Genomic DNA, 14237 nt, shown 5'->3' on the forward strand with positions numbered 1-14237 from the left:
CACCCAGCTGCAGTCTCCACCCAAGCTCTCTAAGCCCCTTATGCCTCGTACACACGCATCGATAGTTGGCCGTGAATTTTCGGCCAACGTCCGATCGGTCGATTTTCGGCTTGTTAGTATGATGCTTTCGACAACCGACTCCGACTTTTCGGCCAAACAAAATCTGGTGGGCAGGCTATAAAATTTTTGTTGGCCGTTACCAGAACGGCCCATTTTCCATCAGTCAGTACAGATTTTGGCAGACAAAAATCAGATGAGCAAGACTGGGCATGCTCAGAGAAGAAAAAACACACGGAAAGTAAACCAGCACATGACATCACTTCTGAAGTTGGTTTTTGTTGGCCGAGAAAATTTGTGTGCAGTCTAGAGCACATTTCAACCAACACAACAATACTGGACAAAAGACGGCCGATCGGTCGGCCGATAATCGTTGCGTGTGTACGAGGCATTAGTCAGATGAGAACAGAAGTCATATAATCACTGATAAAAGTAAAAAGGTATTTAAAAAAAAAAAAAATAATATATACACTGCTCAAAAAAATTAAAGGAACGCTTGAAAAAGCATCAGATCTCAATCGGGAAAAATATCATGCTGGATATTTATACTGGTATGGGCTGGGTAATGTGTTAGGAACAAAAGAATGATACATTGTTTGATGGAAATTAAAGTTATCAACCTACAGAGGGTTTATTTAAAGATACCCCAAATATCAAAGTGAAAAAATGATGCAGCAGGCTACTCTATTTTGCTGAAATTTCATTGTAGCAACTCAAAATAGTTCTCAGTAGTTTGTATGCCCCCCCCCCCCCCGTGTGCTTGTATGCATGCCTCACAACGGGCATGCTCCTAATGAGATGACAGATGGTGCCATAGGGTATTTCCTCCCAGATCTGGACCAAGGCATCACTGAGCTCCTGAACAGACTGAGGTGAAACCTGGTGGCCTCGGATGGACCAAAACATAATGTCCCAGAGGTGTTCTATCGAATTTAGGTCAGGCGAGTGTGGGGGCCTTTCAATGGTATCAATTCCTTAATCCTCCAGGAACTGGCTCTATACTGTCGCCACATGAGGCCGGGCATTGTCGTGCACCAGGAGGATCACAGGACCCACTGCACCAGCGTAGGGTCTGACAATGGGTCCACGGATTTCATCCCGATACCTAATGGCAGTCAGGGTGCCATTGTCTAGCCTGTAGAGGTCTGTGCGTCTCTCCATGCCCATCACTGACCCACCATCAAACCAGTCATTCTGAATGATGTTACAGGCAGCATAACATTCTTCATGGCTTTTCCAGACCCTTTCATGTCTGTCACATGTGCTCAAGGTGGACCTGCTCCAATCTGTGAAAAGCACAGGGCACCAGTGGTGGACCTGCCAATTCTGGTGTTCAATTTCAAAATGCCAATCAAGCTCCACAGTATCGGGCAGTAAACACAGGGCCCACTAAAGGACTCTGAGCCCTTAGGCCACCCTCATGAACTCTGTTTTGGCAGAGACATTCACACCATTGGCCTGCTGGAGGTCATTTTGTAGGGCTCTGGCAGTGCTCATCCTGTTCCTTACCTGACCAGATCAACATCCCAGAAGTTTAATTGATTTGATGCCTTATGCCTCTTACACACGCATCGATTATTGGCCGTGAATTTTCGGCCAACGTCCGATCGGCCGATTTTCGGCTTGTTAGTATGATGCTTTCGACAACCGACTCTGACTTTTCGGCCGAATAAAATCTGGCGTGCAGGCTATAAAATTTTTGTTGGCCGTCAACAGAACGGCCGATTTTCCATCAGTCAGTACAGATTTCGGCAGACAAAAATCTGATGAGCAAGACTGGGCATGCTCAGAGAAGAAAAAACACACGGAAAGTAAACCAGCACATGACATCACTTCTGAAGTAGAATTTTGTTGGCCGAGAAAATTCGTGTGCAGTCTAGAGCACATTCCAACCAACAAAACACCACTTGGACAAAAGACGGCCGATCGGTCGGCCGATAATCGTTGCGTGTGTACGAGGCATTACTCTGATTAAAACCTGTTCCTTTAATTTTTTTTTTTTTTAGCAGTGTATATATTGATTTTACACAAATGTTTTGCCATGCATTTCTGTTTTAAACTGAATGGGTCCTTTTACAAGGTGAGGGTTCACAGATACTTTAATTCCCCAAAATGTCAGCATTTTTGTAAAGCATGCCTTTTTTTTTAAGCAGTGTTATTGCCAGTTTAAAACAAAAAATAGTTGTGCTAAAGTGTCAAATACATAAATAAAGGTCAAATTCTTTAGAGACGGATGCACTTACAGCTGTCTGCATAAAGGGAGGGAGCATAGTGAAAGGAAAAGGAGGAGGGAAAGAGAAAAGAGGAGGGGAGAAAGAAAAAGAAAAGTAGGAGGACATCCAAAGCATCATCTACCCACCTCTTTCCTCCCTATAGACCTGAGTGTCTGATCCCAGATTGCACACCCCACAACCACTAGGAGCGCAAACATTCTAAATGTTCATAGTGAACACAACGCCAGGGAGAGGTCACAGCCAGGCATTGCTGTCAGTTCACTCTGGGTCCAACCTTGTCACCTCATCGCCCAAAGTATGGAGAAATGATTTACAAAAGCTGCCATATTTTATGTAGAATTGCGGTTGGTGAGATGAGCCCTGTGTGATATCCTGGATAGCTATCACCCATCCATACATCCATTTGAGTTTTCTCCCCTAAAGTGTAGCCAGACCTCCTTTTTTTGAGTTCTGAGGATCTGGTAAGCAGTTTGTGACTGTGGGTGCACACAAGCAATGACAAATCTATTCAACTGTTGGAAATTTTAGGTGGCAGTATTTTCTTTCTGATTTATGGACTTTGCACCCAGCACTTTGCAATTATTGGGATTTCTATTTTATTGTATCTTTTCATGTGACAACGCTGAAGAAATGACACTTTGCTACAATGTAAAAAAGTGAGTGTCCATCTTGTATACCAGTGTAAGTTTGCTGTCCCCCCAAAATAACTTAACACACAGCCATTAATGTCTAAACCGCTGGCAACAAAAGTGAGTACACCCCCAAGTGGAAATGTCCAGATTGGGCCCAAAGTGTCAATATTTTGTGTGGTCACCATTATTTTCCAGCACTGCCCTAACCCTCTTGGGCATGGAGTTCACCAGAACTTCACAGGTTGCCACTGGAGTCCTCTTCCACACCTCCATGACGACATCACAAAGCTGGTGAATGTTAGAGACCTTGTGCGCTCCTCCACCTTCCGTTTGAGGATGCCCCACAGATGCTCAATGGGGTTTAGGTCTGGAGACATGCCTGGGCAGTCCATCACCTTTACTCTCAGCTTCTTTAGCTTCTGTTGACAGCGAAACGGAAACACAATTAGGTTATTTATTGCCAGTTTTTGGCCGTACTGCTGCTTTATAATTGCGGCCCTAAGATATCATTCAACACTTGATTTTGGAAACAAAGCATGTTTTAGTAATTTACAAAACACTGGAACCATTACTTTTAGCAACCAGACACGGTAAATGTTTTAAATTAAAGTGGAAGACAAGGCTACCTACAATTATTCCTAAAAATGCTGCCCCCCCCCCCCCAGCTTCCTGCCTATGTTGCATAGCCTATATAAGAATGATTTGTGTAAATACTGTAACTTTTTTAATCCAGGCTAGTCCTGTGATCCAGAAACTCAGGCTCCCCTGTTGCAGAGATTGGCTGCTGCAGGGGAGAGGAAGGAGCGCTGACAACAGAGGGGCAATGGGAGCCAGCAGGTGATATCGTTATTCTGGGAATTCACAGCTGTTGTGGAGGGCTTCCTGACACAGGGGAGCCAGAGCTGCTGGATCATGTGACAAACTGGATTTGATTAAAAATAGGTATTTACACAGATCTTTTATACAAACTAGGCAGCATAGGTAGGAGGACTGGGGAGGCAGCATTTTAAAGAATAATTGCAATTACTGTAGCCTTTACTACCACTTTATGTAATCGCTGGGAAACAACACCACTCCTTATTAATAAAAATAAAATAACAATAACTAATATTATTTATTACAAATTTTTATACTAAAGAGAAATTGCAAAAGTCACGTAAACTGTATAATCCTAAATGGAATCTGTTTCTGCATAGAAAAATAACACACTTTCTTCACAGTATACACATAAAGTTTTCTCTTACCAAGCCAGATTTGTCTAGCTGTGTGATATGTGTTTTGTATTTCGGTGAGAAATTAATTAACAGTATTCAATAAATAAAAAGAGAAGACAAAATAGGGCTAGTAGGATTTCATATATATGCATATTTAGCAGTTTCTCCTTGAGGCAAGATATCAGCTGTTATTTATGCTTCTGTCTTCTGTAATAAGTTGCTTTACAGTACCAATGTTTCATTTGCAAACAGCTTTTTTTGAACTAAGGTCGCTAAAATTCTTCAATGAATTTTCCCTTCAAGATGTCACTTTCCAAAAGCTGCCATAAATCCGCAGTCAGTCAAATTTATCAGAGTGCTTCTATAAATACTGTTACAATACACCTTGTCTTTCATTAATAAATTTGAGTAAGCTACGTTTGACCTTGGTTGATAAATCGTTGTTCCCTTGGAGTCCCCTTCATTTTTTTCTTACCGGTGGGTAGAATCATCTTAAACCTCATTAGTGGCTTTAGACATTAATCTTTTAAAATGCATGAATTTCATGAAGGAAAACCGGTTCAATTATATCTGATGCATGTGGCATAGGTATGGAAGTACTGTCACTATTTTACTTTGAAGTACATGTGTATATATACATGTGTATATATTTTTTTGTGTATTTATGTTTTTCTCTCACTAGTACAGGGTTTCTCAACCAGGGTTCCGTGGAACCCTAGGGTTCCTCTAGAGGTTGCTAGGGGTTCCTTGAGCAATGAGCAATTTCTGCCTCTCAAATAAGTTCCCAATGACACCATTGCTCCTTTTAGCTATCTGTAAGGGGTCATTCTTCCCAATGATGACCAGTGACTGTCACACTAATGTGTCATGAGCTGTAGATTTTTAATTTTTAGCAGGGGTTCCCCGAGACCAGAAATGTATTTCTAGGGTTCTTCTGTGTTGAAAATTTTAAGAAAGGCTGCACTAGATGCTTAAACCTTGTTACGCTTTCCAGTGGACCTTTAGTAAGTCCCTGTTCACACATATGCAATGCGGGAACCCTGCGATTCCAGTTCGGGTTCCCGCATTGCACTCCACTCACAGGTAGTTCACACTGCCATATGCAAAAGGCTTGGGGTGTCAATACAAAGTTAGCGACACCCCCAGATCAGTTCGCATATAGCAGTGCGAATTGTCAGTTCGAACATGAATCAGATTGCATAGGTGTGAACACCCATGAAATCCAATTCTGGTGCAGACCCAAAAAAAGTAATGTGCGAGTGTGTTCTGAATGCGATGCAAATTTAGCCATACAATCTGTATGGCTGAATTTGCATTGCACAGACATCGCTTGTGATTTTCAGAGCAGTGCAATTGCATATTTGTGAACCAGCTCTTAATCTTTATTCTGGGAAGAGGAGACGGAGTTCTTGATCATGTGACCAGTTTTATTGGCTGTCACAGTGGTCAAATGATTGAGAGCTCATCCTCCTGCTTTCTGATTGTAAATAGTGACATAGAACTGTGGGTGACAGATAAGTCAGTGTGTTGGAAATGTGCAGCAAGTGCGGTCTCAGCACACAACAGGGGAGCCCCCATGGGTGGATGTTAGTCTGGAGGAGTAGAAGTTACTAGACAGACTGCATTTGCATGCAGACCACCCTAGGTAATATCTACTTGTGATGCAGGGCCCCCATGACTAAAATCCAATATATTAAAGCAGTGGGCCAGGAACATTCAAGTTGTGGTGGAAGAAGTAAATAAAATTTATGTGCATGAATTACATCAAGAGAATGCAATAACTTTTCCTCCTCTGAGTGAGGATCTGGAAAAAAAGAAGGTAGTATAATGACACTACCTTGGGCAAAAAATCACCCTATCTTGATAAAATATCAAGAATGGCTCTTTACAAGAAAGAGCTGCTAGTCCTGTACCCTTCTAGCCGAAGTTATCGCAATCAAAAAGACAAGTTTTCTGGTCAAAATAACCAGGGGAACCTGCCACAGAGGTTCAAAAGGCTGTTTTTGCAAAACTGCCAATACCAAATTTAGGTCCCAAGGACACAACGGTGGCTTCACTGGTGGAAGCAAGTGCAATATTCCCCGGACGAAGGTTTGAATTAACAAATGGGAAGCGATCGGCTGCTGGAAAAAAACGATAGAGCTGGGCTAATTTCATATCTACCCCTGCTTGCAGGAAGGATAGAGCTCTCCCGATAATATATACAGCTGTAAGAAAAAGTATGTGAACCCTTTGGAATGATATGGATTTCTGCACAAATTGGTCATAAAATGTGATCTGATCATCATCTAAGTCACAACAATAGACAATCACAGTCTGCTTAAACTAATAACACACAAAGAATGAAATGTTGCCATGTTTTTATTGAACACACCATGTAAACATTCACAGTGTATGTGGAAAAAGTATGTGAACCATTAGACTAATGACATCTCCAAGAGCTAATTGGAGTGAGATGTCAGCCAACTGGAGTCCAATCAATGAGATGAGATTGGAGGTGTTGGTAACAGCTGACCTGCCCTATAAAAAACACACACCAGTTCTGGGTTTGCTTTTCACAAGAAGCATTGCCTGTTGTGAATGATGCCTCGCACAAAAGAGCTCTCAGAAGACCTACGATTAAGAATTGTTGACTTGCATAAAGCTGGAAAGGGTTATAAAAGTATCACCAAAAGCCTTGCTGTTCATCAGTCCACGGTAAGACGAATTGTCTATAAATGGAGAAAGTTCAGCACTGCTGCTACTCTCCCTAGGAGTGGTCGTCCTGTAAAGATGACTGCAAGAGCACAGCGCAGACTGCTTAATGAGGTGAAGAAGAATCCTAGAGTGTCAGCTAAAGACTTACAAAACTCACTGGAAAAAGCTAAAATCCCTGTTAGCGAATCGACAATACGTAAAACAATAAACAAGAATGGATTTCATGAGAGGATACCATAGAGGAACCCACTGCTGTCCAAACAAAACATTGCTGCACGTTTACAGTTTGCACAAGAGCACCTGGATGTTCCACAGCAGTACTGGCAAAATATTCTGTGGATAGATGAAACCAAAGTTGAGTTGTTTGGAAAAAAAACACACAACACTGTGTGTGGCGAAAAAGAGGCACAACACACTAACATCAAAACCTCATCCCAACTGTGAAGTATGGTGGTGGGGGCATCATGGTTTGGGGCTACTTTGCTGCGTCAGGGCCTGGACGGATTGCTATCATCGAAGGAAAAATGAATTCCCAAGTTTATTAAGACATTTTGCAGGAGAACTTAAGGCCATCTGTCTACCAGCTGAAGCTCAACAGAAGATGGTTGTTGCAACAGGACAATGACCCAAAGCATAGAAGTAAATCAACAACAGAATGGCTTAAACAGAAGAAAATACGCCTTCTGAAGTGGCCCAGTCAGAGTCCTGACCTCAACCCGATTGAGATGCTCTGACATGACCTCAAGAAAGCGATTCACACCAGACATCCCAAGAATATTGCTGAACTGAAACAGTTCTGTAAATAGGAATGGTCAAGAATTACTCCTGACGGTTGTGCACGTCTGATCTGCAACTACAGGAAATGTTTGGTTGAAGTTATTGCTGCCAATGGAGGTTCAACCAGTTATTAAATCCAAGGGTTCACATAATTTTTCCACCTGCATTGTGAATGTTTACATGGTGTGTTCAATAAAAACATGGCAACATTTCATTCTTTGTGTGTTATTAGATTAAGCAGACTGTGATTGTCTATTGTTGTGACTTAGATGATGATCATATCACATATTATGACCAATTTGTGCAGAAATCCATATCATTCCAAAGGGTCCACATACTTTTTCTTGCAGCTGTATGTGTGGGAATGCCATTTCCTGGCTTCACACCAGGCAATGTAGTATTTCCAGACCCTGTAATAAATATTTCTAGAGACTGGCTTCCTGGCGTTTATTAGTGTATGAACTACGGGGCCAGATACACCCTGTTCTTAAGTCTTCAATAGCCAAGCCATGAAACTTAGAGACTGTACAGCAGGGTGGAATATCGGACCTTGAGAGAGCAAGTCTGGATGCTGTGGAAGAACCCAAGGCCTCGTCACTGCCAACCTCTGGATTTGTGCATACCAAAACCTCCTTTGCCAAGCCAGAGCTACCAGAATTACTGGTTTCCCCTCCAGCTGGATCCTGCGCAACAAACGTGATATTAGCTGTACCTGAGGAAAGTCATAGATCAGGGAATACTGCTCCCAAGGAGTCACCAAAGCATCCACTCCGACTGCGAGTGAATCCCTGGTCCTGAACAGAAATCTCTCCAACTTGTTGTTGAACCTGGATGCCAACAGATCAATGTCTGGGACCCCCCAGCGTAGGCAGGTCAATTGAAAAATCTCAAAATGTAATGATCATTCCCCGAGAAGGTTTAAGAAACCATCGGCAGTGTCTCCACCATATGGTGCATGATTATCTAGGGGCAAGAACAGACTTGGAGACCTATTCAACTGAGCATCCACTGGGTTACTGGGTCTTGAGGATGGACCACTGGCCAGAACTTGCTCAATATGCAATGGGGCTACTGCCCTGTCCTGCTTCCAGCATGCTTTCCGAATGGACATTCAGTGCTGCTGGAGGATTTGTGACCGACAAAAGAGTGCGTCTGTCCACAGACTCTGTTTACTAGCTGACTTTTATCAAAATGAATCAGTCCTGGATCAACAGCAGCTATCAAGCCCCTGATGCTGATGTAACTGATTGAATTTGCTAGGGGTCTGCCATCTCTGAAGACTGCATATGCTGCCTATATTATTCTGCAATCTTGATTGCTAGCTTCCAACAATGTTTTTGGTTTAGGTCACCACCAACACCCAAGACCTAATTTTTCTGCACTTGTATGACAGGTGCATACAATTTAAATTTTGTATTTCATTTTTAACAGCTGGCCCTGTCCCTGTGTCCAGCACCCATTAAGAGTAACCGTGAGGGGTTACAGTGTTCAGGCACCACCAACACCAAAGGCCCAATTTTTCTGCACCTCTATGACAATTGCATGCAATTTTTTAATTTGTTTGGAATTCTTACCAGAAGGTCCCGTTTCGGCGCCCAGCAAGAGTAACTGCCAGGGGTTGCAGTGTTCAAGCACCTCCAACCAATTCCCAATTTTTCTGCACCTGTATGACAAGTACATGCGATTTCAAATTCATATGGAATTCTTACCAGCATGGCCCGTTCCTGCACCCAGCAAGAGTAACTGCGAGGGGTTGCGGTGTTCAGGCACCACCAACAACCAAGGCCCAATTTTTCTGCACCTGTATGACAAGTAGATTCGATTTGAAATTTTTCATGTACAGTATCACACAAAAGTGAGTACATCCCTTACATTTTTTTAAATATATTATTATATCTTTTCATGTGTCAACACTGAAGAAATGACACTTTGCTACAATGTAAAGTAGTGAGTATACAGCTTGTATAACAGTGTAAATTTGATGTCCCCTCACAATAACTCAACGCACAGCCATTAATGTCTAAACTGCTGGCAACTAAAGTGAGTACACCCCTAAGTGTAAATGTCAAAATCTTATTAAAGGGAACAGTGCATAAAATATTGACAATTTTGCAATTTTAACCCTTTAAGGTTTGTTTGCTGTGTAAATATTTAAAATGGACTCACCAGTCCTGCAGCAGGAAACTGCTATAAGCAAGAATCCAATCTCCACCCTTCACGGTGAGCATTGTCTTGGAGACCTTCAAGGACTGGGTCCCCTATATAAGAGAGGCCACAGCCTTGGACCTGTAGAGCACCCTGCACGGAGCACCTTTGGGGTTTGGTATTCCAAGGGTCCTCAAACTTCTCACGGATCCCCACAATGTGAATATTGTTCCTGCGTAACGGATTTTCAATGTCCTCGTTTTCAAGCTCATTAGCCTTTGCTAGCCTTGTGGTAATCTGTGCCTCCCAGATGAGCAGGGCCATCTTATCCTCCACATTACTAATATGTCCCTGAATCGCTGTGGTGTGCTTCCTGGTCTTTTATAAATCATGCCAGATTAAGCCCGGTTCCTCCTTCAACCCCCCAAAGTTCTCTTTTAGGATATCAACTGATGCTGTGCATTTATGAACTAGCCTTAGTATATCTCCCAGGGTGGGTTGTTCACTCTCATCCTCCTCTGCTTCCTCCTCAGTGTCAGTAGTGGGCTTTGAAATTGGTATGGGGCCCTGATAGGCAGGTTCTTCCACTACCACAGCATGAAGGATGGCCGGGTTTTCCCCCAAATCTGTCTCTGAAGCCCTCAACCTCTGGCATAGTAAAGCATGTTTTAGGGGGGCTCTTTCCCATCTGTCTTGTGTGTTTTAGGAGGTTTACTCACTTCTTTGTGCTTCTCCCCACGAGGACGCTGAGACAGGGCTGCCGCAGCGCCATGTTGGGAGTCAGTTTGCCCGCCGTCTTCCTTCTGCTTGCGGATCATCATGCCACTGGATTGGGTAGCCAGTGATGCCAGAAGGTTCAGAGGGATAAGCAGCAGAGTCTGGGAACAAGTCCTTCCAAAATTTAGGCGGGTCATCATGCCGCTGGATTGGGTAGCCAGTGATGCCAGAAGGTTCAGAGGGATAAGCAGCAGAGTCTGGGAACAAGTCCTTCCAAAATTCAGGCCGGGATCAGGATCTTTGCAGGATCTATTGCTGGAGCTCTGTGAGACAGATCCTCTCATATGCCACTCTTGGCCATGCCCCCCTCAGATTTATTTTTACCTTAAAATTGAGGTGTGTTAAAAAAAATCTACTTTTTCAGGCATTTATTAATGGTATGTAAGACAATACAAGTCTGTCTTTCTATTTATTGACATATGTAACAGCAGTTTGGGGAGTTAATAGAATTATACCGGTCTGAAAGAATCTGAAATGACAAAGATAATAAATCAATCTCAATATGGTTCTGCCTGTCAGTGTCAAAAGCTCCACATACTTTAACATTTTGAATCTAAGTCATGAATTGATGGATATCAGAGAATAAACCATTAGCTCAAATAAATTGATTTAAAATCACTGCTGTATGCATGCAAATATCTTTGATCAAAATAGTACTGTGCAGTGGATACTAAAGAAAATACGTTTAAAATGTTTCTGACCATGCTAAAACATCAGAAAATCTCACATCTGATTTGTATATTGTCAGATAAAAAGAAATGAAGGGAAAGAATGATCAAAGCAGGACATTGATTCATGTATCAGTTTATACATAAAAGAAAATAAGGACTGTATGTAACTCCCAGTTGTATCAAGAAATTCACACCAACCATACATCCTATAGTAATACTCCATTGCATTTTATAAGCAGATATACTAGGATACCTGCTATTACCTCCTTAACTCTGTGACTAATCAACACGAAGAACCACCTCATGTTCAAAGAAAGCATCTTTGGTGCTCACTGAGGTTGTCTTAGAGGACAGTAGACTAAAAAAATTTGGGGAATGTGTGGAGCTAAAGGGAAAAAAAATAATTTATTTAATTTTTTTTTTTGTGATTATGCCTAACTCCAATCAAATGTTTTGTTTATATAAGGGTTAAATAATCCATCATTTTTTTATCGGTATCTATGTCTCTGTTAGTTGAATTGATACGTTTAGTTCCGCTTTACTTTTTAACCGAGTTTGAAAAAATTGACAATTCATGAAATCTCACCATTGCTCCCTGAACTTTCATGTCTCGAGCTTGAGGCTGGGTTCACACTGCCGCAAGAAGCAGCTCACAGCAGGTCTCTGGTGTGTCCCTTTTCATCATTTCGGGTATGATTTCCATCTGAATTTTTGGCTGAATTCGGACCTGAAATGGACCAGAAGACGCACATGACTCCTGTGCAAACTGCACTGGAGCCACTCCGGAGATATGTGAACCGGCTCCATAGAGACAATCTCCTGACATGTGATTTGGATGCCAGGAAACCTGCATCCAATTCACAATAGTGTGAACCCAGCCTAAGACTTGAGTCTTGAAAACATGAGAACATTGCTCCGAGTATAACACAATGCTGGCCTCCCAAGCCTGATTTCACTTGTCTGTCCCTGCCATGGTCTCTGCCTCGGACAGTGCCTGTCCTGTCTCCATCCCCTCCTTTCCCTCTGCTCTTTCCCCTTTTTCCACTTGAACATCCCCATATGTCCACAACACTTCTACCCCTTGCCCCCTTTTTTTATTTAGTCTTGTTTTGATTCGGCTAACCTGAGAGAGCACTGGAGCCACAGTTGCAGCATGTTTTTCTATTAGCTTTGATCAGATAATTTTGATATTGTACTATTCTAAACACCTTCACGGGTTATCTGGTATGCTCACAGTAGAAGATTTTTTTTGCCTGCATATAGTATACTGTATCTTGCCTTCTGGGTCTGTTTTGGATGCTTTTCATGATATCACTCTCCCAGAGCTTTTTTGCTAAAACGCTAAATAAATAAAAAAAATGAGAACATCACATTTTGGTAGTATCACAGACTCCAAAGCTTCCTATTCTGGATAATCTAGTCTCTCTGTGTGTCTCTCCCCTCAACTTGCTGGCCAAATTGTAATACATATGATGTAGGTACTGTACCATGGGAGGCATTTAGGCCTTGTTAGTGTAACAACAAGTGTGGAAAAACATCTGTCTATCACAAACATGCAGGGCAGGCCTAGTACTGATAATCTTACTGACATTTAAGCCCCTTTTCACACCGGTGGTACACATGTCCATCTTTTGATCTGTGATCACACAGCTCAAAACAGACAGAAATACATTCCTTTGTATGGGTGGATGTAAGGTCTGTCCGAATGAATTGTTTGGGTCCACTTTAACTGACCTGATCAGAGGTGGGCAGATGTGCGGATTCAAGTTTGCTTACATTTGCTCACCCAGTTTTTTTCCATGGAGGAAAAATTTGAAAAGATGTGACACCTGTACTGTTCTGATTTGATTCAGCAGGGGATCCTAGACTGAACAGACATTTCCCATGTGAAAGGGGCCTAAGGGTTTTGTCAAGTGGGCAATTCTTTCACTGGTGACACATTGCTATCAGCAGAATCATTTGGGCAAGGAAACTACTGCTCCAAAAGGATAATTTCTCTTGTTAGCCTGGAATTCTGCAATATTTCCTGCATTGGAGCAGCAAAATAATTTAATCTTGCTTGTCTGGCTGGATATACTCCATGTGATTAGATAAGTGGTGTGTTAGTGATCCTGTCACTGGTGAGTTGTCACCAGCAGCAGGATAACTGACATTGCTCTAAGTATACCTATGCTCCAGCCTGTCTTTGGAGTTACCATTGCATACCAAGGGTTTATGTGTAAAATCCTAAATCTGTTCCCACTACAATTAATGCATTTATTAAGAATATGTCCCTTACTCTTTAATGAAAGGTAAATAAAATGGTCTCCCTTGTAACCATGACTATATTCCCGTATTTCCAATAAAATAAGCACAATGCTTTTCAATATTGTGTCAAAAGGCTGCATTTTTAGGCTATGTCTTGACTTTGTTTTTCAGTTTTCACCCACAAGCTATAAGTAAAGGTTTCTTTTTATTAAGCAAAGGTTCTGTGTTTTATTGTATGCACGAAAAAAGAACAGAAACATTTGAACTTCTTTTATGACCAAACAATCAGGAAACCATTCAACCGTTCATGTTCAACGGCTGTTCTTCCACTCTGTATCTCATGGGAATTCATATCAACTTGTCATGAAATGTGGAATGAGCTGGAACTCCACACAACAGTTCCACCTTAACAATTCGAGATATGTGTGCTACACACGTTTCTGAGAAAGCTCTTAAAAATATTTTATCTTAAACATTATGTTTAAAAGAAATGCTAAACCCCAAATGAATAAAGTTACGTTAAGGGGCCAAAACTTTCACATGTATGTATTTAGCAGTACTTACACCTGTACATTTAATGTTTAAAATGTATTTCATTTTACTTTGCTGCCAATTGCTTTCTGGTAGGTGCCAATTTTGCAGCCCGGACCAAGCTTTTAAGCTTTCTTTTCCCCTGATAGAAGCATTCATATTTCATTGTGTTTCTATTGCTTAGTGATCGGAGAACAGTTTCCTACAATTGGATTATAGAGGAGCCATGTGATTTGAAAATAATGCTCCCTATTT

General features: G+C 41.8%; 1 protein-coding gene across 1 annotated transcript in view; it reads left to right on the forward strand.

Annotated features, from left to right (window-relative positions):
• Window positions 1-14237, forward strand: part of PACRG (parkin coregulated) — an 819947-nt gene that overhangs the window by 39428 nt on the left and 766282 nt on the right. The gene's annotated exons all lie outside the window — the stretch shown is intronic.

The sequence above is a fragment of the Pelophylax lessonae genome (assembly GCF_965119305.1).
Source record: "Pelophylax lessonae genome assembly, chromosome: 3".
In the NCBI taxonomy this organism is placed as follows: domain Eukaryota; kingdom Metazoa; phylum Chordata; class Amphibia; order Anura; family Ranidae; genus Pelophylax; species Pelophylax lessonae.